Genomic DNA, 23,477 nt, shown 5'->3' with positions numbered 1-23,477 from the left:
GTTATTTAGGAGACAGTCATACTTGGAAGACTTAGTGAGAAGTGTTATGTCAGACCTAGACCCAGCAATAATATTGCTGGATCAAAGGGCATGCCCAGTAGAATGTCACTTGTGAAAATCTCCATTCCTTATAATAAACTTATTGAGGATACCTTTGATATTGATGAAGATGTGTCGGAATTTCTTTAAGAAGGAAAAATTATAGGCACTTGTGTTTATTTTTGCTATTATTCTCTTGTTCATATCTTTTTGCTATTATTAATTTCAGAAATTTTTTTTCTATTACTTGGATTTTCAGATACTTTGTGAATTGATCCCACAATGCCCTTATAGTTGTGTTGCTTTCAGACTATCTTCTATATGCAATATTTGGCCTGCTCTGGCTATTTTTTTCTTCTTTGTTCTCTTTAGTGCCATTTTTACCCACTCTGTAAACATATCTGGGACTATGATTTTAGAATCTAAGAAGGTTCCTAATGAAGACAGGATTTGTTATGAAAATCTTTGCCAATGTTTTCCATTCTTTTCTTTTTGTTCTCTTTGTTGACCTTTCATCTTTAAATTATCTTAAGATAACTTGATTTAGGTGGGTCTTTTGCCAAATTTTCTTTAAATGTTCTCACTTCTCCCTTCTCCTTTGTGAATTAGATGTCATCATAGTTATTTTTATCTTCTCATTTATCAACTTTCCTCCTAAGATTTTTATAAATGTGTTTAGAGTGAAAAGAGTGGTAGATTTGGAATCAAGAAGTTCTGTCTTGTCACTTAAGACCTTAACTTCGTTGGACCTCATTTTCCTCAAATCAAATAAACATTTATAAGTGTCTGTTATGTGCCAGACACTATGCTAAGCATTAGGGTTACAAAGAAGGACCAAAGCTATATTCTGTTAGCAGAAAACAAATGTGTACAAATAAGAGATCTGTACAGGTGATAATCTCAGGGGAGAAGGCACTGATATTAAGGAGGAATCAGGACAGTCCTCTTCTAAAAGGTGGGATTTTTACCAGAGACTTGAAGGAATAAGGAAACGATAGGAGTTAGAGATAGAGAGAGAGAGAGAGAGAGAGAGAGAGAGAGGGAGAGAGAGATGGGGTATCTTGAGTGAGGAACAGAAAAGAGGTCAGTGTTATTGGATTGATTACATTGGGACTGAAATATTGGTGGGATATAATATCTAGGAATACTGGAATATAAGATGCTAAGTTATGAAATTCTTAAACTACAAAAGAATTTTATATTTGATCTTGGAGGTAATAGGGAACCACTGGAATTTATTGAATGGGGCTGACGTGATCTGATCTATGCATTAGGAAGATCATTTGGGCAGCCGGGTAAAGGATTGTTTGGATTTTGGAGAGACTTATGGCAGTGATACCATCAAATAGATTATTATAATACTCTAGATGTGAGATGATAAAGGGTAATAGTGTTAGAGGACAGAAGGATAATACATATATAAGTATATATATATATATTCATACATATACATATTTATATATTTAATATATGCATATTTATCTACTGAATTGTAAAATGATGGGCTTGGACTAGATGAAATAATCACTAATTTTGTCATTAATTAATATTGCTATAATTCTGTATTTGAAATTTTTGTTGCCTTTGACCACCTTCTTATTCTGATTTGCAAATATATACAGTATTACTGACATGTTTTCAGGTCATTGATTTACTTTGGTTAAAGTTCTGTGTTAAATTATTATGTCAGTATAATTTCTGATATTTATGAACATATTTTCATTATCAATTGCTTGAGTAGTTCAGAATCTCACATTTATAATATTAGTTCAGAATCTCACATTTATAATACTAGTTGCTAATTTAAAAATTTTAGACTGTCAAAAAAGAGTTGCTTTGTTATATATATATATATATATATATATATACACACACACACACACACACACATATAGGCTTGTATATTTAAAAATTATATTTGAAACAGAACTTTTATATAGAAATGCTTCATAATACTAGAAAACCCATAATGATTTGTAATATTTTTAAAGCATTATACATTTAATCTATGTAGGACTTTGATGTGACAATTATTTGACTTGGAAGAGCTTGGAAATGGGCACCAAAATATTCACATATTTCAAAGGGATACAAAAGTGTTACTGTGAATGAAATCTGCAGTAAGAATGCACAAATCTTTATTGTAATTTAAAAAAATACACCCGGTGCCTTTAAAAGATAAAGTTGTTCCTCCAGGTTTCTTTCTGTCTCTGAAAAAGATAAACATTCAAAATTAATTTTAAAAATATTACCACTGTAAATTTCTGTTTAGTACTTCAAAATGAAACTTTAAAAAAAGATGTTTTATAATTTTTTTATAAAATACTACCTACTTAAATTTTTGGTCTCGTATTATAAAGTATTGGTATATTTATGTTCCTTTCATGAATTTTCATCCTTCTATGCCTTATCTTGTTTAAATTCAAAATTAAATCCTTAATAAAAATGTACATGCTGTACTAAGTAAGTATTCCAGCAGATGGCAGTGCTGCACAATTATTTAGTGTTTTGTGAAGAATTAAATTTTATCTGGTTTTTTTCATACTTTAGAAACCATTTTTCTGTTTGCAAAATTAATGACTTGATTTCTTTCCTCTTGGTACTGTTATAATATTAAGTTTTATTACCAAAAATTAAATGCTTCTGTCTCTATACAAGTACTTAATTATGAGTGTTCAGTAGACTATAACAAAGTAATTTTGTATAATTAAAAAATTAGACTTCAGACATCTTCTGGATATCTGAATTTATTTCAAAATATCCTAACTATTTAATGTGACATTTGTGTTAATACTTAAGACATTTCCATAAGTAGGTAGTAATAATGTAATTAAATATGGAATGTACCTGCTAGATTCCCTTTATCATTTAGAAACCAATTGTTTGCCCTTGGAGAAAAAATATCTGAAAGACTGGATGGCTTTTTGTAGAGGGACTATGGGCATTGATTGAAGTTTCAGGAAAATCTTAGGAAAATCTAAAGGTATCTTGAGTAAGGAATTAGATGATATATCTATGGATTAGTATTTTGGGAACAATTTCTTCACTCTTGATGTTATTGGGGAAACATTTTTGAACTTTATGAGCTGTAGTTGTAAAATATTGGAACAACTACTACCTGGTGCTATTGATATAATTAAAGTTATCTGAAATTAATAAATATTAAAAGTAGTAATACTAGCATGGACTGTTTTCCTCAGAAGAACCTTCTGGGAGTAGATGATTCCAATGCTTTCCTCATTGTTCTGTTGAAAAGGAGCTCTGAGAGATCGAGTTATCCATATGCCAAGGATCTGATGGCCAATGAATATTGGTGAAAACCCAGTCTTTTTGCTTTTAAAACAATTTTTTTTAGGTTTTTGCAAGGCAAACAGGGTTAAGTGGCTTGCCCAAGGCCACACAGCTAGGTAATTATTAAGTGTCTGAGACCAGATTTGAACCCAGGTACTCCTGACTCCAGGGCCAGTGCTTTATCCACTGAGCCACCTAGCGGTGCCTAAAACAATTTTTACACTGAATTTGGCAATCAACAAACATAAACTTTAGCATATACAATGACCAAAAAAAAGAGGATTATATATGAAACTGCAAAAAGTATATAAGAAATTCCACATGATAATTTCAGGACTATGCCATGTTTCTCTCAGAATTTTCTTATGTTCTTTTTTGTCCATTTTTTAAAAAAAAATCTTTATTAAATTCTTTAATAATTATTTTAGCATCTCTATCAGTAGTTCCTGTTCCTTTCCCTCATCTCTGCCCTTCTTCCAAATTAAAAATAAAAAACCTTCCCTTGTAAAAATAAGCATATAATCAAGCAAAACAAAGCTACAAAGCAAATCTTGACCATATTCTTCTTTAAAAGAAAATTTTTCTCTACTAAATAACTTTTATTTTCTATTTATGCCTAATTTGGGAAGCACATTTTATAAGCATTCCTCTGGAATCATGGGTAGTTATTGTATTGATCAGCGTTCTTGAGTCTTAGAGGTTCTTAACCCAAGGTCTGGGAACTTAATCATTATAATTAATTTTTTAGTCTTTTCTTTTGCTAATCTCTATTTCCAATTTATGAATTGGAGCTTCTCACACCTTCCTTTCTTCTTTCTACTCTCCCTTGGAAAAATATAGTCTTTTTTTTGTTGTTGTTCCTGAATCCTTTTTCTTGGACTTCTGCTGAAGGCTTTCCCTTGTATTGATGTTTCTACCCTCCAAAGCATTGTTGGACTTCATGATTTCAATTCAGGGCTTTGTATTCTTTTGACCTCTCTGGGGATATTCCACTTAAGTCTTGGCCTCGTTGAAGGAGCTCTTAGAATTTTTACTTTGAATTTCTTTATCATTATTCAGTCTGTAATTCTTTTTGACAATTTCTAGATTTTCCATTAGTGTTGGTTAAAACTGGAAAAGTTTGGAATTGAAATTATAAGGACTGATATTGTATAGTATATCATCAACTTCCGTTTATTTAATTAACATCTCTTTGCAGATACTTCCAAATCTATAAATTCATTTCTTAATCTCCAATCCCATTTAACCAGTATCATCATGAATATATCTACTTGGATATTCTATTAACATAGAATATTAATAGTATTAATTAATATTAATAATAAGGTAAATAGAATTAATTTCAAATAAGTTCCAAGAAATAGAACTTCTTGTTCTCCTTATTTCTGGCGATGGCACCGCTTTCCTACCATTCCCCAAGGTTCACAACTTTTGGAGTCATCTTTGGCTCTTCTCTTTCACCTCACCCTTCATTATTTAGTTATTTGTCATATCTTGTCATCTTTTTTCTGTGGTTTAAATGTGATTATTGAATCTATACATTTAAATCTACCTCACATTTATTCTTTTTTTCTACTCAAAAAAATAACTTTTTTTTAAAGCATAAGATTGACCATGTCACTTCTCTTATTCAAGAATTTTCAGTGGCTCTCTACTGATTCCAGGATAAAACAGAACAGATTTAAAAAGAAACTCTTGTTTAAAAACACCACTGGCTGGTCTCTCTAGATTTGTGTCACATTAATGCCTCCTTTATAAAGCTGTTTGTCTGGGAAGTTATAAACATGGTAATGGATACTTAGAGGGCTAACATGCTCTTTCCAGAACTAGTGGTTAGTATTGGTTTGAGTTGTATTTCCATAGTAAAAAATTAGAAGCAAGTTGGGATCAGCAGGAAGACTTGGTAGCAGATATGATGATGGGGTTGCCTGATTGAAAAAGATGTGAAATGTAATCTGTTCTGTGACCAACTAGATAGAGTGGACTATGGGGATTTGTATTTATTCTCCAATTAGCTCCAAGATGGTAATTTCAGAGTTTTGTGGGTTGTCTCCCATGGCATAGTCTTTGAAGGTGCAGTGTTTGGGCAGGGTGGACAGCTAAATGGTGTGAGAAGCATGCTCTGGTCAGTTCGTGTCATCAGAGGATAGTTTAAAGTAATTGGGAATATTTTAACTGGAGAAGAAAAGATTGGGGTTCAGGGGTGAAGAAAGTAGAGAGAGACTTGATCTCTTTAAACCATCTTCAAGTATTTGAAGGGCTGTTAAGGGTTATTTGTTTTGCTCCAGATCAGTGAATAGGAATTAAGAACCAAGATCACTGAGTAGGAATTACAAGGAGATCAATTTAGGTTTTGATATCAAGGGGGGAAAATCATAATTGGAGAAGTTCAGAAATGGAATGGCTTACTTCAGGAGGGTAATAAGTTCCTTCTCATTAGAGGTTTTTGGGTTGAATGACCATTTGCTTGGTATGTTTGTTATAGTAGGGGTTTCTTTTGGATATGTATTTTAATAAGTGGACTTTGAGGTCTTATGGTAGCAATGATACCTGTTTTGTGAAGTTTAGGCTGGTTTCTCTTTAAAGGGGCAAGGAAGTCAACTTCATGATTTGATTGGTCTAAGGGATTAGAACAGATAGTATGGCTTCATGGCTGCTTGAGATAGTTAAAAGCCCAACTTATGAGGAGGCTCCCCAGGCTTCACTTAATTCTACTGCTTTGTGAGTTAGTCTATCTCTCTGATCATGACAGATGCAGAGTTAGAGGGGAGCCACTTACACCTAAATCAGTATTTTCTCCTTATTGATTTTGTGATTGAATAAACTTCTCCTTATTAAATATATTATGGTTCAGTACTGGCCTGTTAGGTAGGTCCCAGAAGAAATTTCTTTTAACTGTAAACTTGTATCTCTTATTATTTAGAATTTTCTGAATATAACTAGTTCTTCTTAAGCTTTATATGCCATTTGCTTCAAGAAAATGAACTACGAATGCGACAGGGACTTAAATTTATTCTTAGACTTTTTTTAATATCCATTTATTATTTTTTCATCCATCAGACCTTTACTGAAGACTTGTGTACCTAATTTTGTTTGTCTATTTGTTTAAGAATGTGGAGAATAGCTGGGAGAAGAAAGATACATACTACAATCATCTTGATGAATTTATAGTCTGATTGGATTACAAAACATCTTCAAAAAAAGATGTAGATACAGTACAAATAATTTTAAAGATCTAACTTGTAACTAATGAGTCATTTTGGGATATGTTTTCCACATTTGATAATGTTGTTTAATTACTTATCTTTCAGCAAACTGCTGAAGTATTTAATCTAACAGTGTTTTGTATTATTAAAAATTTTTCATGTCAAAACTTTATGAACTTTTTGAAAATTGAAAAACACTTTGTTTTATTTATAGAATAGGAAAAAACTTTCCAGTAGGAAATAAGATAAACCAGTTAGCCTTTTTGGAGAGTTCATAGAGAAAATAATATACTAAGATATTGTTTGTAATAATGAAATCTTAGATATTACTTGATCATATATTTAAAATAGAATGATATCAGTTCTATTTCTAGTTAAATAGTAGTTGAATACTTTTACTTCTATCACTTGAATATGAAAAAGTTCCTTTTATAGGCTGAAAGTATCATCAGAATATAACTGGCAAACATTCCTTTGATTATTAAGGAAATCTGATTTAGTAAAACAATCAGAAAATAGTATTTTTTAGCACTAGTAGTAAAATTTATTTTTTTCTCATAAAAAGCCTCATTTATTTTTATAGCAATTTGATGACACATCTGCTTGCTTTATGCAGCTGAAAAAGAAAATGTTGGTTCTTGGTGTTTGGTAAAATTGCTTTGTTAAATTATTTTCTAAATTGTTCAACTTTTAACAAATGACATTTGATACTAACACTGGAAAGCAATTTCAGCTAATTAAGTAGATCCTTCTATAAACCATTGGAACATTAAGATGACATACTGTTCATTCAGGATTATTTTAATTGGTACAATTATTGTAATTTTGTTGCAATTATGTGTTGAGCTAAAAGCTTTTGTCTAAATCATTTGAGGGTTTTTGTTAACATACATAAGTAAGAAAAGGAGTAAAATAAAAACTGAAGATAAGCATTATCCTGTCTACTTTTTTATTATAGTATTTTAGTCAGCCATTGAAATATTTCTATATAAAGCTCTACTTCAGATATTTTCAGTAAACCTTTTAAACAGTGACAGAAAATTTTAAAAGATCAGATTAAACATAGTTTTCTTAAAGATGATCATATTTTTAATTTATGTTTTGGCACTACTTAATATTTAGTAAGATATTTTGTGAACACCTTTATGAGAATAGAGCCTAGTACCTTAAGGTTATTTTGATTTTATTTATAATTAATAATTTCATAAATTCTGAAGTTATTTCAGCATATTTTCTATTTCATTCATATTTTAAGGTCTCTGCTTCAGAATGTTTTGATACTTGGTCTAGTCGTTAAATAATTCAAGAAATTGTGCTTTTCTAATGAGACTTCATAATAAAAGATTGAATTATACTTTGCCTAATATTTAGCAAAGTTTTCATTAACTAATATTATGTCTTTGTATTATTTTGTTCCTCCCTTGACTCTCACTAGTTTTCTTTTTTCCTTCAAGTGTTAATTGTTATTACACCTCTTTAGTATTTTCCCCAATTATACGGTCTTCTTTCTTTTACATATATATCAGTTATAAGTATGATTTGGAGTGAAAATCAGGTGCTAGCTGCATAAATATTGAGGCTATTCCTTTTGTAATTTTTAGTAAGCTTGCTTTTTTTTTCTAATTTTGAAGAACCAAGATGTGTACTATGTACTGGTTCATGAATTTTTTTATGAGTGCTCTATCGATGTCTTTTTATGTCCCTTTGAAACAGTGTCTTTTTTGTATAAGCTTTTAGTAAATATATTACTTTCAGTTGAATTGAATCATGTTCACATCTCTTTCAGGGTACCTTCATAAACAAAGAGAAGTCATGGCTTCCTATAATCTCTTTCTTTCAGCACAGAAGTTAATCATTCAACAAGTATTTATCAGTTACCTCATGTAGAATTATTTCTCCCTCTATTCACTCCACAAACATACCTATGGTTATTTTAAAAAAATACACATCTATGCTTTAATATTCAATACTTATATTCTCCTTCCAGTGCTATAATGTGCTGTGAAGGTGACTCTGGGTTTTAGAAGCTTGTTCTAATTGGTCACAAGCAGTGGTAAATTTTCTTACACTGGAAGTTTAATCCACAATCATTTATGATATATGTTACCTTGCTAGATTTTGATGATACAAAGATGAAATAAAATACTTATGGACCTGTTGACTCATCCCCAGACAGATTATTATATTTTATTATTATTTTTATATTTTATTATTATATTTTTGAGTATAGCCACTCATGAAGCAATTCCATGCAGATAATTTATCTTTGAATTGGGAATTTAAAAAAACCCCAAAATCTTTTCTATTTTACATACTAACCCTGCCTTAGCTTTTCACCTAAAGTTCACTCCTTGTAGAGTAATCATTTGGTTGTGTTTTGCTGATTGGTTTCTCCACTTTATGTAAAGAGGATTGGTTAGCTAATTACTAATTGGTTAGCTACTTGGGAATGTTGAAGGGTTGAAACTAATTGACCTTTATGAGCCCTGTCAATTTTGGAAAGCCATGATTTAGGTTTCTCCCATTTTTTACTTTAAAATGACAACGTGAATCTATCAAATGGCTTTATACCTTTCTTCAGAATAAAAGAATCATGAAATTTGAGAGTTAAAAGGGAATTTATCACTATAATATACATATATAACAAGTGCATGGATATTCAGTCTCTACATGAAGACCAGTTTCCAAGGAGGAGAGTAGGACATAACTTGAAGCAAGCTATTTCACTTTTGGGCTTCTATGATTTCCAGCAAGTTTTTTATAAAATCAACAATAAATTTTCCTCTTTGCAACTTCTACATGTTGTTTCTGATTTTGCTCTCTGGAATTAGATGACAAGTCTAATTCCCTTTTCCATCAGACAGCCCTTCAGGTACTTGAAAACATCTAATATATTCTCTTTAGTCTTCTCTTCTCCAAGCAAAACATGCCCACTTTCTTCAATTGATTCTCATATCACATGAAATCAAGGTTCTTAATCATCCTGTTGCCCTTTTTTGGCCACTTTCCAGTTTCTCAATGATATTCTTGAACTATGGCTCTCAGAACTTAACACAGTAACTCCAAAACAGAATTGTTAAGGATCAATTTAAACCATCACTTAATTGTTCCTTACCACTGTATCTCCTCTTAATGTATCCTAAGATCACATTAGCTTTTTTGACAACCACATTACACCGATTCATCTATTAAAATTCCTAAATTCTTTTTCAAAATAACTGCTCTCTTTCCATACTTTCCTAGTCTTATACATGTGAAAATACTTTCTTTATCAAGGTGAAAACTTAGAACAAGCTCAATAATTTAGCCTGTCATGATGCTTTTAGTTTCTTATTTTGTTATCTTGCAAAGCTTTGTGTCGTGCAAATTTGATGAGTGTATCATTTATACCTTTATATAAATTATTGATAAAAATGTTAAATGGCACAGGGTCAGCGCAGATCCCTCCACTGAAGACCATGATGATTTTGGACCATTAACAATTTCACTTTGAGTAGCTGTGCAATCAGTTCTGAATTTATTTAACTATATTATTATTATTTAATTTATATTTTGCTGTATTGTGTGAGATAGTTTATCAGATATTTTACTAAAGTCTAGTAAAACTCAGCATTTTTATTATCTACAAGTTTAGTAAATCTGTTAAAAAAGGAAATAAAATTTGCCTGGCATGACAGCTATATTGATGACTTCATGTTGACCCTTTCAAATCACCATTTCATCTAGATGCTTGTCAATAATCTTTGCAGTAATCCATTTTAGAATTTCACCAGGAAGTTGAAGAGATGAACAGGCTAAATTTATCTTTTTAATAAGTGAAAAACACATAAAATTGATATTATATTATCTTATATTCTTCTCAGTGGTAGAAGTACTGGAGTAAAATTTTAGAACTCAAAATTTTTAAAAATGAAGGTGAAAATAGATTTTGAAAAGAATGAAAAAAATAAAAGATAGAGAAAAAGAAAAAAGGGAAAAAGTTTATAACACCCCAAATATTCACTTTTATAGTATTGGTATGTTCTTCTTGGTTTTATCCACAGGTTTTGCCTGGATATCTTTTAAAATCTCCATTTTAATGTAAAAAACAGGTATTTTTGCAAAAGCTTTTACAACAATTTATTTTGAGCAGATAATTTAATTTTTTGACTAGATAAGACTATTAAGTATAGTTTTACTTTTATTTGGGGAAAAACATTTTAAACAGATTTTTTAAAATTCATGATGAACTTTTCAGTGTTTTATGCTCATTTATCATAAAAAGTAAAATCAGGAGCTAAGGTGGTGCAGTGGATAGAGCACCAAGCCTAGAGTCAAGAGGACCTGAGTTCAAATGTGGAATTAGACACTTAATAATTACTTAACCATGTGACCTTGGACAAGTCACTTAAACCCATTGCCTTACAGTAAGCCAGAGAGAGAGAGAGAGAGAGAGAGAGAGAGAGAGAGAGAGAGATATGAATAGTAAGGCATAAATTTAGAGCTAGAAATGACCTCTGTGAGAAGGGGAAGTGGTGGAGTCACCAAATTCAGGCACCTTATTTTACAGGAAAGCAAACCTATTTTTTTTAGGTTAACTGATTTGCACAAAGTCTCAAGGCTAGTCATTGAAGTAGTGGTCTTTTGAACCCACAAGGTTTGCCTCCAAATCCAATTCCTTTCCACCATACTAGTCCACATATAATCTTTTTAAATATTAAAAATATTGTTGTTAGCAATATAAAGATCCCAGAAAATTTACCTCCAGAGAAAGAATCACTGGAATCTGAATGCAGATGGAATCATACTTTTTTAAAACTTTATTTTTCTTGCTTTTTTGTGCTTTGTCTGTTTGCGTGAGTGTTTTTCTTTTACAACATGATTAAGATGAGAGAAATTAAATAAATATTGCTCCTAATTCATGGTTGAATTTTTATCTTGAAGTTAGCTGTGAATTGTAGTAGTTGCTTTCTTAAACTATTATGTAGAAATTTTTCATAAAAATTTTTAGTTTTCCAGTATTAAATATAATTTTAAAGGGAAGATTAAAGAGAATGAGATTAGGAAAAAACTTTATCTTTATTTCTTCTCTATTATGAAAGCAATTCCATCTGTGATCTTTGGAGCATTCAGTTCATTCTTTTTCAATTTTCCATGACCATGATATTCTTCAATCACTGACATCCTGAGTCATTGCCAGTTGTCTTGACTTTTGTCTTTAATTAATGTGATATTGAAGTAGAGAATAAGACTGGTGACTTTATGCAGCTCTGCCTTACAGCCAGTTCACATGCAAGTCAGTACATTACTTTTGCAATGTCATTGGTTCCTTTTGAGAATGAAGGATGAACAAACATTCAACAAAATTTAAGTCTAGAAAGAATTTGAGATATCAAGATTTCCAATCCAATATCTGGATTCTAGTCTTACCTCTGCTATTAAGTAATTGTATGACCTTTAAGTTATTTAACTTTTCTGGACTTCAATTCCTTCATCAGTTATAATGGTCTCTATTAGTCCTTTGATTCTGTTAACTTTGTAAACTGTGGGGTGGATGATGAATGAGTGGGGTGGTATTTATTCAAGTAATATTTTGCATTTCAGTATCAGAATTTTTCAGAGAATCTAAGTTTAGAATAAAATAAAAACAACATACAATAAAGCAGAAGGATAAAAAGAATTTTAGAGTTCTAGTTAACAGTGTGACACAAATGGTCACAAGATGGTGATATTTCCTATGCAAGTACAATTTTCAAACCATTAATGAAATTCGGTTCCTTTTCCAACCTTTCTGGTACCAAAAAATATGAAGACAGGATTGTGTGAACATCTGTGTTTAAAACCTTTAGATGTAATATTTGACTTTATACAATTGTTTGCATGTAGTGCTTTAAAAAAGTGTCAACAAATTCTGTAAAATTCAAGTGTTAATGACCTTACATGCCCTTAATGCTATAGTGGTTCTTATGGGTATAATTACCTGTCTTCAAGAGCTCTACTAAATTAGATGTATGCTTCATATGGTTTACAAAAATAGAAAAATTCAAAACCATAGACAGACAAATTGAGTATATTTATTCTTTTAGGTGGTGCAATTTGTATTGACTTCAGTAATATTTTGTCTTGATATCGAGTTGTGGTAAATGGGTCAAAGTTCTTGTATTTCCTTTCTTTACACTGAATATACATTATATTTACATAGTTTGTTTGCATATTTTCTCCCAGGCCAAAAATGTAAGTTCTTTGAGGACAAGGATTGCTTATTTTCCTTCCTTTGTGTCTCTAATGTTTAGCATATTTCATAGTAAGCTCTTGGTAATTGCTTGGTGGTGATGATAGTGATCATTGTCATCAACATGATCCTGAAAGGTACAGGAGATGGCATCTATTCCCATTAGAAAGAATATTAGTGTAATTGAGAGCTATAGTTCCACTGAATCTGTTCAAACTATCTCTTGTAAAGAAAAAAAGAGAAATGAAGAAATTCAGTAAAACTAATCAACATAGCAATGCTAATACATGCATTATTCTATATTCATAGTTCCCCATGTCTTCAAAAATTGAAAGAAGATACATTTTTTTCAGCTCTTCCATAAAAACCAAGTTTGGTCATTATAATTTTAAGTTTTTCCTAATGTCTAAATTTTTGTAGTCACTGTATTTATTCCTTTTCTCTTCTTATTAACTATGACGTAATGTAGTTAAACTTTACTATGCTCTGAATTTTTCTTTTTTGTTATTTCTTATAGTACAGTGGCATTCTATTTTAAATTGTAATAGCCATTTCCTATCCAGTGGGCATTTCCTTTGTTCTGAAATCTTTTCTACTACAAAAGGTATAAGTATGAATATATTGGTGTTTATCTGATTTTTTTCAATTCAAGACTTCTTTGGTATATGTCTAGCTCATTTTAGTAACATTTTTTAAAAGCTTAACCCTAAACTATATTCCAAACTAGTCCCATCAAAAGTTTATATAATACATATATATTTATATATTTCTGTATCTTATGCATATTGTTTTTGTCTTTTGTAATCTTTACCAATTTTCTTAGTGATTGGGGAAAAGCTCAAATTTGATTTTCAATTTTCTTATAGATGATTTAGAACCTTATAGTTCTTATTTTGAGGATCATTTGCCTATGGTTCTATAGGAAGTTAGGCACACTAGTACACTGTTAGTAGAATTATTTATTAGTACAATGATTTTGGAAAACAGTTTGGGACATCTAGCCTTTTACCCAGCTAAATTCCTAGCCTTTAGATGCAATGACCAACCCTATTGTTATTTCACTTTTCCTAAGATATGACAGATATTTGGGGATGGATGAGGTTGAGTGTCCAGAAAAATTGAACAAATCTGTGGACTATTCTTAAAATAAGATATTAATTCATCTCTCTTCAACATTCAGTTTCCCCCAAAATAAAAATAATGATAACAACAATAACCCTTGATAATTTGGATTCTACTTAGATTTCTTTTTAAAGTATTTCCAAAACTGTACACCTATGTATGTAAGACTCATAGTTTTGTTTTGTTTTTACTGAAGCACCAGATGAAACTCCAGAAATTTCTAAAAGGAACCAAATTCCTGTTAATACTGGACAATGAATAATCAAGATGTAACATTTATATGGACAACATAAATATAATCCAGTGACTGCAATTACCATATAATATACACAGGTGTCTTACAATATATTTTTAAAACTCAACCTATCACTGCACATGTAACTAGGTGATATTGGCAGAAATAGCCATTTTCATTTTTTTCCAGAGAGGATCTAATTTAATTCTGCAACTCTCTTGATAAGGTTATTATATATATTGCTTAAATCATTTGTTTTATTTCAAAGTAGAACACGCTAGTTCTGGTTTTCAGCTGTAGGACTAATACTTAAAATATTGCCAGATTTCTAGGTATAAGTACTGTCTTCTTCAGAATGAACACCTTGACTTTACCAGTGATTCTTTTTGGATTTTGTCTTTTGAAGTTTCCCCTGAGGATATCACATGTTCTTTTAAAAATCTTCAATGATGGGTGCAGCTAGGTAAAGCAGTGGATGGACCACCAGCCCTGGAGTCAGGAGTACCTGAGTTCAAATCCAGCCTCAGGCACTTAATAAGTACCTAGCTGTGTAGCCTTGGGCAAGCCACTTGTAACCCCATTTTCCTTGCCTAAAAAATTAATAATAATAATAATAATAATAATGATAATAATAATCTTCAGTGAATAACTGAAATGTTGAATTTGATTTTGAGAAATCTTTTTGTCACTTAGATCTCTGTCTAGTGAATAAGGGAAGTGATTGAGATGAGTAGTGGTTTTTTTTTGGGGGGGGCATTTGAGCATTCATTCATTCCAGGGGGGAAAGGAAAAGAGTGAGTGCTCTATGGGGCCTGCTTGGGGCCTGGCCCTGAGTTGAGGGCTTTAGGATATTACAGCATTACTCTCAGCCAGCAGTTATAAAGTGCACATTTCTGGGCCAGGCCTTGGGTTGGACCCTGTGGTGCCACAGGCAAAAAAGCATTTAAAGAACTCAAGGAGCTCTCTTTTATGAGGGCAACAAGGAAATACAAAATGGATGTTTATATCCTTCAGGAAGAGAGGGCCCTAGCAAACTTGTATGAGACAGTGCTTGGACTAAACTTTGGAAGACCATTTAGGCAGTAGGGGCAGGTTGTGCAAAAATGGGAAATGAATGAAAATCTAAATAGGGAGTCTGAGCCAGATTGTGGAGGACTTCAGAAGCTGTTTTTTATCTTAGAGACAAGGAAGCTACCGGTGTTTGTAGAGAAGTATGGAAACCTTTGTCTGAATTAAAACTTAGGTAAGTAAGTAGAACCTAGAAAACAGCCTCCACACTCACTCCAGCATGGTAAACAGCATCAGAAAAGGAAACTGGAAAAAAAAAAAAAAAGAAATAGTGTTGTATAATGAATAGAAAACTGGCCTTGGAGTTTTCAGGGTTCAGTTTCTCACTGTGACAAATTTCAGCAATATAACACTTAATAAGTCACTTAACCTCTGTGTCCCCTGATAGGTCTCTAAGCATATAAAGTTGAGGAGCAGTTAACTGATACACATTTTCTCGTTAGCCAGCTTGAAAATAGTCATCACAAAATTCTAATAAATTGTTTGCAGAAGTTTCCTTACAAATCAGGAAATAATTTGAATGTTCAGTCATTACATGTTTAAATATATAGCTTACAAATACTTTACATTAAATAGTACAGCACTCAGCAACTATATTAAATGATTATGATTAGTTTCTTAATAATTTTGGTGAATTTTAATTTTGTAGGTTTTAAGTGTACTTTTAGAATATTCAGCATTTGATTATACCAATATATTGATATTTTTGTTAAGACTTCTCTGGTAAAGGCTTGCTATTGTTATCTTTTGATTTTTTTTCCATTAAGATCTCATTTACTATTAAATCTTTTTTTCTCTGCTTGTTGTAACCTCCAGCAATATTTATTAATTAGTCTTTTAGCTCATTCTAGAATATATAATTTAGGTGCAAACTTCTTTACTATCCCATCAATTCTACTTGAACATCAGAGATCCGTTGATTATCATAAGATCTTAGGATCTAGAGCTGGTATTTAGATGTTTTAGATCATTCAGGCCTCAGTTCTCAATCTCTGGCTCCCAGGTTCATTTGATAACATTTACCAAACCCTCTTTTTTTTTTCTTTTTTTTAGGTTTTTGCCAGGCAATGGGGTTAAGTGGCTTGCCCAAGGCCACACAGCTAGGTAGTTATTAAGTGTCTGAGGTCGGATTTGAACTCAGGTACTCCTGACTCCAGAGCTGGTGCTCTATCAGCTGCACTACCTAGCTGCCCCGTTGCACCACCTAGCTGCCCCCAAACCCTCTTTAAACCTCTTTTCATTTTTGCCTTTTATGAACCTGTGCTTTGTGAAAAAAGTGGCAAAAGAATTTGCTTTAATTTTAAAGACATACATTCAAATCCGACTTTATGATACATACTAGCTTTTTGACTGTAGTCAAATTATTTTATTTCTCTGAACCTCATTTAATACCTATGAGTATCTAGACAATCTCTCAGATAGGGTGTGATTGGGTTGGAATATTTCTGTGGTGTAGGAAATAATGAGTTGCTTAATTTAGAAAAACATGTAGTCTTGGGACTTATGAAGGAAAATGCTTTCTACCTTCAGAGAAGGGAAATATTAAGTGTAATTCAGTCATATATATAGTATATGTGTGTTTATAGATATCTATGTATGTATATACATAATAATAGTTTTTTATACAGTAGTTGGAGAGGGAGGGGGAAAAATAAAATTAAAAAGTACACAATAGCGAATAAAAGAAAACCAATAAAGAAGAAAAGGATCTGGGCAGCTTTGAAAAATGTGTGGTATTTATATAGAGATTTTCTTGAATGGAAATTTATCTTTTATATTGAATCTTCTTTTATGGTCAGCAGTATACATGACTTTTTTTTCCTTTTCTCATTTTTGTATTTAAGTTTAAAATTTTTAAAAAATTACATTAAAATACCTACAGTTTCTACCTCACAGGAATGTTATAAAGCTTCAGTGTAAGGATCTAATGAAATCATATATAAAAGCTTTTTTGGTCAGCAGATAGTGGACCTGGAGTCAGGAAGATCTTAATTCAAATCCTTATTATAGGCAATTAATAGCTATGTGACTTGGGACTCATTGCTTAGCTTCTACCTGCCTCCTTTCTTTATTTGTAAAATGAAAATACTAATAGCACCCACTTCCAAGCATCGTTGTATCAAATAAAATGATATTTGTAAAGTATTATATCAATCCTGTTGGTTGTCATCATTATTAAATAATGAAAAGTCTTTGGAAAATTTTGTATAAAATACTATATAAATGTTAGTTTGTAACAACACCATTGGAAAGCATTAAAGGAATTCTCATTCTTCACTTGTTAATTGAATCATTAAGACTGAATATACTTCTCCAAATGATAATTACACACAGAATGATCCAGATATCATGAACACATTGGCTACAAATAAATTAATATCTGTTGTTTGCTGTCATCCATTTAAAAGATTTTATAGAATTGTTGGTCACAGTGAAAGATCTAGAATCTAGAAGCATGCAGCTCATGAGAAGATATAGAAAGATAGTAAAGCAAAATGTAGAGAGAACCTGGCTCAATCAATTGCTTGGGTCATTCTCTAACTGTAATTCTGGGAAAGTCTCTTTAATGCTAGTGCCTCAGAAGATTTCCTCTCCTTTGGCAGGGATGGTTTGAAATCTCTGTTGGTGCAGGGAATTGCCTCACCAAAAATTCTCCATGTTGCCAGTATCCTCGTTCTTTCTAATATTATTTCTAATATTCATCTAAAAAAAATCTTGTTGAAGTTTACTAAATCAGCTTTCAAAAAAAAGAAGGCAAAGAAAACCTTGCTTGTGATAATTGACAAGGCAGTTTTGTGTTTTGAGTTGTGGGGGGTGGGAGTTGAGTTTTTATTGACCTCTCATTTCTCCAGATCAATTCATTTATTCTACTGAATAGACTTCCAGTACTGTGGGTTCTTTCTTTTCTTTCTCATTTTTTATTCTGGACATTCCTCTTCCATCTAAATTATAATGTACCATTCTCTAAAACTCAGTATCTTAGGAAGTTTGAGTGGAGGCTGGAAGATTACTTCATTGTAGTAGACCAGGTGGGTAGTAATGAAGGTCCACATTAATTAAAGTGAAGGTCATAAGAAAAGATATGCAAGATATATTCCAGTGGTGAATGTGGAACATGGTGTTATTGTCAGAAATAAAGAGGTTAAAAAGAAGAGTAGTTTTTGAAAAGACCCAAGTTTAGTTTGGGGGCATGTTAACATGCAAATAGAAATGACTTGTGGGCATTTGGAGGTTGAGTGAGAATTTAGGACTGAAAATATAGATGTGGAAGATTTTTTTGTAGAGATGATGATTGAAGCCATTATTATAGTATACCTTGAAGATTTGTTGTTAGAACCAAGTATGGGCTAGTGAGTGTCAAAAGTGCTTTGAGAGGGGTGGCTAGGTGGCGCAGTGGATAGAGCACCCGCCCTGGAGTCAGGAGTACCTGGGTTCAAATCCGATCTCAGACACTTAATCACTTAATAATTACCTAGCCCTGTGGCCTTGGGCAAGCCACTTAACTCCATTTGCCTTGCAAAAACCTAAAAAAAAAAACCTAAAAGTGCTTTGTTTAGGTTTTTGCAAGGCAAATGGGGTTAAGTGGCTTGCCCAAGGCCACACAGGTAATTATTAAGTGTCTGAGACCAGATTTGAACCCAAGTACTCCTGACCCCAGGGCCGGTGCTTTATCCACTGCGCCATCTAGCTGCCCAAGAAATGATTTAAATTTTAAATTTAAAGCCACTGCCATTTTTATTGTCTTTTCCAGATTATGTACAGAATTTTTTTAGTCCTTTTATATATATGCTGTAGGTTAAACATAGTAAGATTAAAATATAAATATATAATTTTTGTTTACTTCAACACATTAAGTGCCTGCTATCCATGACACTGTATCTCATTTTGAGATTGTTAAGACAAAAATGAAGCGGTTCCTGCCTTCAATAAGCTTATTTTCTAATAGGTCTGGCAAAAATACTTATCTACTCTTTTGATATTACATACTTTAGAAACTATGTCTTCATTGATTTATGATACTGAGAAAATAGATTCAGTCAATTTCTTTAACTCTTCTCTCTATCCATTAAAACTCTTTTCATCCCTCAAGGCATTGCTTAGATGTTAACTCCCTGTGATTACTTGAATATTCTTATCCCTTTGTATTTTTTTCTTTGAATTCCTATAGCACTTGTGATTTGTGCCAAATTTAGCATCTTATTATGTACTGTAAGTTCATACAATTCTTCTAAGATTTCTCAAAAATTATACCCATTATATCTTGTAGAACAGTAATAGTTCTGTTACATTTATAGGCTATAATTTGTTCAGACATTGGCCCAATTGATGCTTGCCCTTCTCTTGTTAGTTCCAGTTCTGCCAACAGTGCATTAATATGCCTGTTTTCCTGTAATCGCTCCAATATTTATCATTTTCCTCTTTTGCCAGCTTTGCTAATAGAGTTGTTGTGAAGTGGAGCACCATTTTCCTCTGTTGACTTCCTGTTCAAATGCTTTGACCATTTAACAAATGGGGAATGGGTTTTATTCTTGTGAATTTAATCAGTTCTTTATATATTTTAGAATTGAGATCTTTAATCAGAGAAACTTGACATAAATATTTTCCCCCAGTTAACGTTCTCTCCTGATTTTAGCTCCTTTGATTTTGTTGTGCAAAATCTATTAAAATTTTCCAAATTCAAAAATGGCTATTTTATCTTGTGTGATTTTCTTATCCCTTCTTTGGCCCTTAATGCTTCTCTTATCCACGAATCTAATTCTTTTATATCTAAGTTATGTATATATTTGGAACATATCTTGGTACTTCCTGTGAGATGAGATACTAGTCTATACCTAATTCTGTTAAGACTATGTGTTGTACATACTGAGACCATCAACTCTCTGTGAGGAAATGGATATCACTTTTTATCATTTAGATTATAGAATCATGTTTGGGCAATGAATTGATTAGAAATTTTAAGTCCTTTAAAGTTGTTCCTTTTTTGCAGTTTTTATGTTGCCTAAATTATTTTCCTGCTTTTTAAGAAATTTTTACTCTATTTTGATAAACCCAAAGCTTCCAGTCTTTGGGGAAAAAAATTCATTTATTCATTCAACAGAAAGTGGTGAGAAAGCTATAAAGTCTGAATTTTAGATTTTGCCTTGTTGAGGCTTCTATTACACTATTTAAAGTATATCTTGGGGCGGCTAGGTGGCGTAGTGGATAAAGCACCAGCCTTGGAGTCAGGAGTACCTGGGTTCAAATCCGGTCTCAGACACTTAATAATTACCTAGCTTTGTGGCCTTGGGCAAGCCACTTAACCCCATTTGCCTTGCAAAAACCTAAAAAAATAAAGTATATCTTTTTACATATGAAGTGTCTGAGCAACTGTCTTAGTTAAAGTATATGGAATATGTTTCTCAAAAGAATTTTAAGATATATTTCAAATGAAAATTACATGAATATAGATGTCTTTGTCTATGCAAATATTTATACATGCATACAAATATACACAAGCACAAATACTTTGGGAGGTCTCTAGAAAACTGTCATTTATAGGCAAAATGTTATAAAATTATTTACAAGTTAGCACAATGAAGTACAATTCTGTTGGTATTATAAAAATGATATTGCATTAAACTTGCTATCTTTTTGATACCTTAAAATGTTACAGTGCTTTTCTAGGTCACTTTACTACAAATATCTTTAATTTACAAGATTCTCAAAATATTGGAAATTTGAATCAATACTTATTTAAAGAGTGAAATCTCTTTTAAAAATCTTTATCTACTCTCCCTTTGAAAAATCTAACTGCAAAATAAGGGCACATGTGATTTTAGTGGACTATTGCCAAAAGATTATCATTTACATAAATACCTCCTTCAGCAGAAGAATTTAATGTATTGAGCTCAAAAGGTTAGAATAGAGAATTCCGTCTGTAAACCAGCAGTAGACTATTGGCTTGTGAACAACCGTATTGTTCATCATATTCAGAACACTGTTCACATTCAGGCTTGAGAAGAAGTGGCATTAAAATTTCACTAATTTGTTTCATGTGACTTGTCAGCTGTGGTTTTATTTGTCTTTTTTTGCCTTTTTTTTTTTAGTATTTTGTAGTTTCAAATAACTAATAGGTGGACTACCTTTTTAACTGCTTAATTTCTGGTTTTAATCAGAGTTGCATAGAAAAGTTTGTATTTGTCTTTGGGAAACCCTTAGTCTTGGTCTGTGTTCAATTTTTATTAATATTTAATAAGGAAATTGAAGGCTGATTTATTGAATAGTTATAGCACTAAGTTTGGGAAGCTTTTTATTTACTCCTTCCCCCCCTCTTTTTTTTTGGTGACCAAGGGGTCTTCTGAATTTATAATGTATAAGAATCATCGATGTTTTAATCTCATTTAACATACTTTATTATATCCTCCCTAGAATCCTATTCTTTCTTGGTTAATTTATTTTCATGCATTTCTTCTTAGTTTTTGGATTTTAGCCAAATGTTGAATCTCACTGTTGGGAGTAGTAGAAATATTGTTGTTATGGTAGACCACTGTTATAATTTGTTTGAGTTTATTTCAATGGAGATTTGAAAGAGTTAATGATCTTCTGAAAGTATTCCTTCAGCTGGCTAGATTTGGCAATAATCTCAAATTATTTTGGAAATTAAAAACTCTGAAAACTCTAGATTTGTTTAATTCTGTTCTGTAATGCTATCAGTTCTATGATGAGTGACTTTTTTTCTGTTACAAACCTTTCAAACATTTTGTGTGGATTTCAATTTAATTTTATTTGTAGATTTTATTATCTTGTGGTTTATCAGCAGTCATTTGCTGCTTAGTTCAATCTTCCAAATGCAGGAACTGCTGGACCTAGAATCAAGAAGACCTGGATCCAAATGTAACCTTAGATATGTATTAACTCTGTGATCCTAAACAAATCATTTTGACCTCTGTCTGCCTCAGTTTCCTCCTCATCTTTAAAATGGGGATAGTAATAGCACCTATCTTTTAGGGTAGTTTTGAGAGTTAAATGAGATAATATTTGTAGAGTTTTTAGCATAATGGCTGGACTATAAGTACTATGTAAATGCTTATTCCTTTCTTCCTAAGCCCCTCTTTTTCTTCTCCTGGATGTAGAACAAGTGGTGTAAGTTAGAAATGCTGTAGCAGTACCAGCACTTTCCTTACAGCATACCATCTCTTGCTTATTTAAACTATTTAAGTCTTCCAATAAGTCTTTTTTTGGGAAAGATTGAAGGTAAAAGGAGAAAGGGTGTCAGAGGTGAGATGGATGGATGATGTCATAGAAGCAGTGAACATGAACAGATTTTGGGAGATGTGAAGGATAGAAGGACCTGTTGCATTATGGTTCACAGGATCTTGAAGAATCAGATATGATTGAATGACTGAATAACAAATTCTTGTGAAGTTTCATGATGGAGTGAAATTGATTTTGTTCTCAAAGGCCATGGGGGCAAAGTGCAAGTTCTGACTTTGAATATGGCCCTACCAGCATACAATTTCTTTTATTTTTTAAGAAAGATTTTATTTATTTTGAATTTTACAATTCCCTCCCCCCCCCACCCCCTACAGAAGGTAGTCTGTTAGTCTTTACATTGTTTCCATTGTTTTCATACATTGATCTAAGTTGAATGTGATGAGAGAAATCATATCCTTAAGGAAGAAAGATAAAGCCACATACAATTTTTATGAAACAAATAAACTGCAAATAGCCTTCAGTCCTATACAGACCTTCTCATCTTATGGTGAACTGGTGGAAAAAACTTGTCAGAGTGTGCCTAGAATCTCATTTCTTTTAGATTTTCTGAAAATATTACTAGCTATTGGTGGGGTGTATGAGTAGTTCAGGGAGGATTAACATCTCTAGCCCTTTTCAGGGCTGCTCATTCAACTTTGGTTTTCACCTGTCTCTGAACATGTGACTCCAATACCACGTACAGCAGACATACCACGGAAAAACCATCCCAGGCAATGGGCTACACAAGATTGAAGATATAAGCCTCAAATCTATTGGTGAAGTAGGAGGATATCTATTCCCAGCATGTGAAGACTTTCCCAGATGGAATGCGTAGATGACAATAATTTATTCCAAAGTCCATGAGGACAACTGAAATAATTACTGTGGGAGTACCTAGAGCTTGGTCAGACATCAAAGACTGCATTCTGGGTCATTGCCTGACTTTTGTCTTACCATTGGACTTTGATAAGATTGGAAGAGAAAATTAACCTGAAGACTTTAGGCAACTCTGCTTTCACTTAAATCCAATTCTTGTGAAAGTCAGGACATCATCTTGTGATGTCTTTGGTCC

General features: G+C 32.1%; 1 protein-coding gene across 10 annotated transcripts in view; it reads left to right on the top strand.

Annotated features, from left to right (window-relative positions):
* Positions 1-23,477, top strand: part of KIDINS220 (kinase D interacting substrate 220) — a 161,420-nt gene that overhangs the window by 86,128 nt on the left and 51,815 nt on the right. The window lies entirely within an intron of this gene.

Source organism: Macrotis lagotis, chromosome 1, assembly GCF_037893015.1.
Source record: "Macrotis lagotis isolate mMagLag1 chromosome 1, bilby.v1.9.chrom.fasta, whole genome shotgun sequence".
Lineage (NCBI taxonomy): Eukaryota > Metazoa > Chordata > Mammalia > Peramelemorphia > Peramelidae > Macrotis > Macrotis lagotis.
Note: the sequence above shows the minus strand (reverse complement) of the source record. Positions and strands in the feature narration are given on the sequence as shown.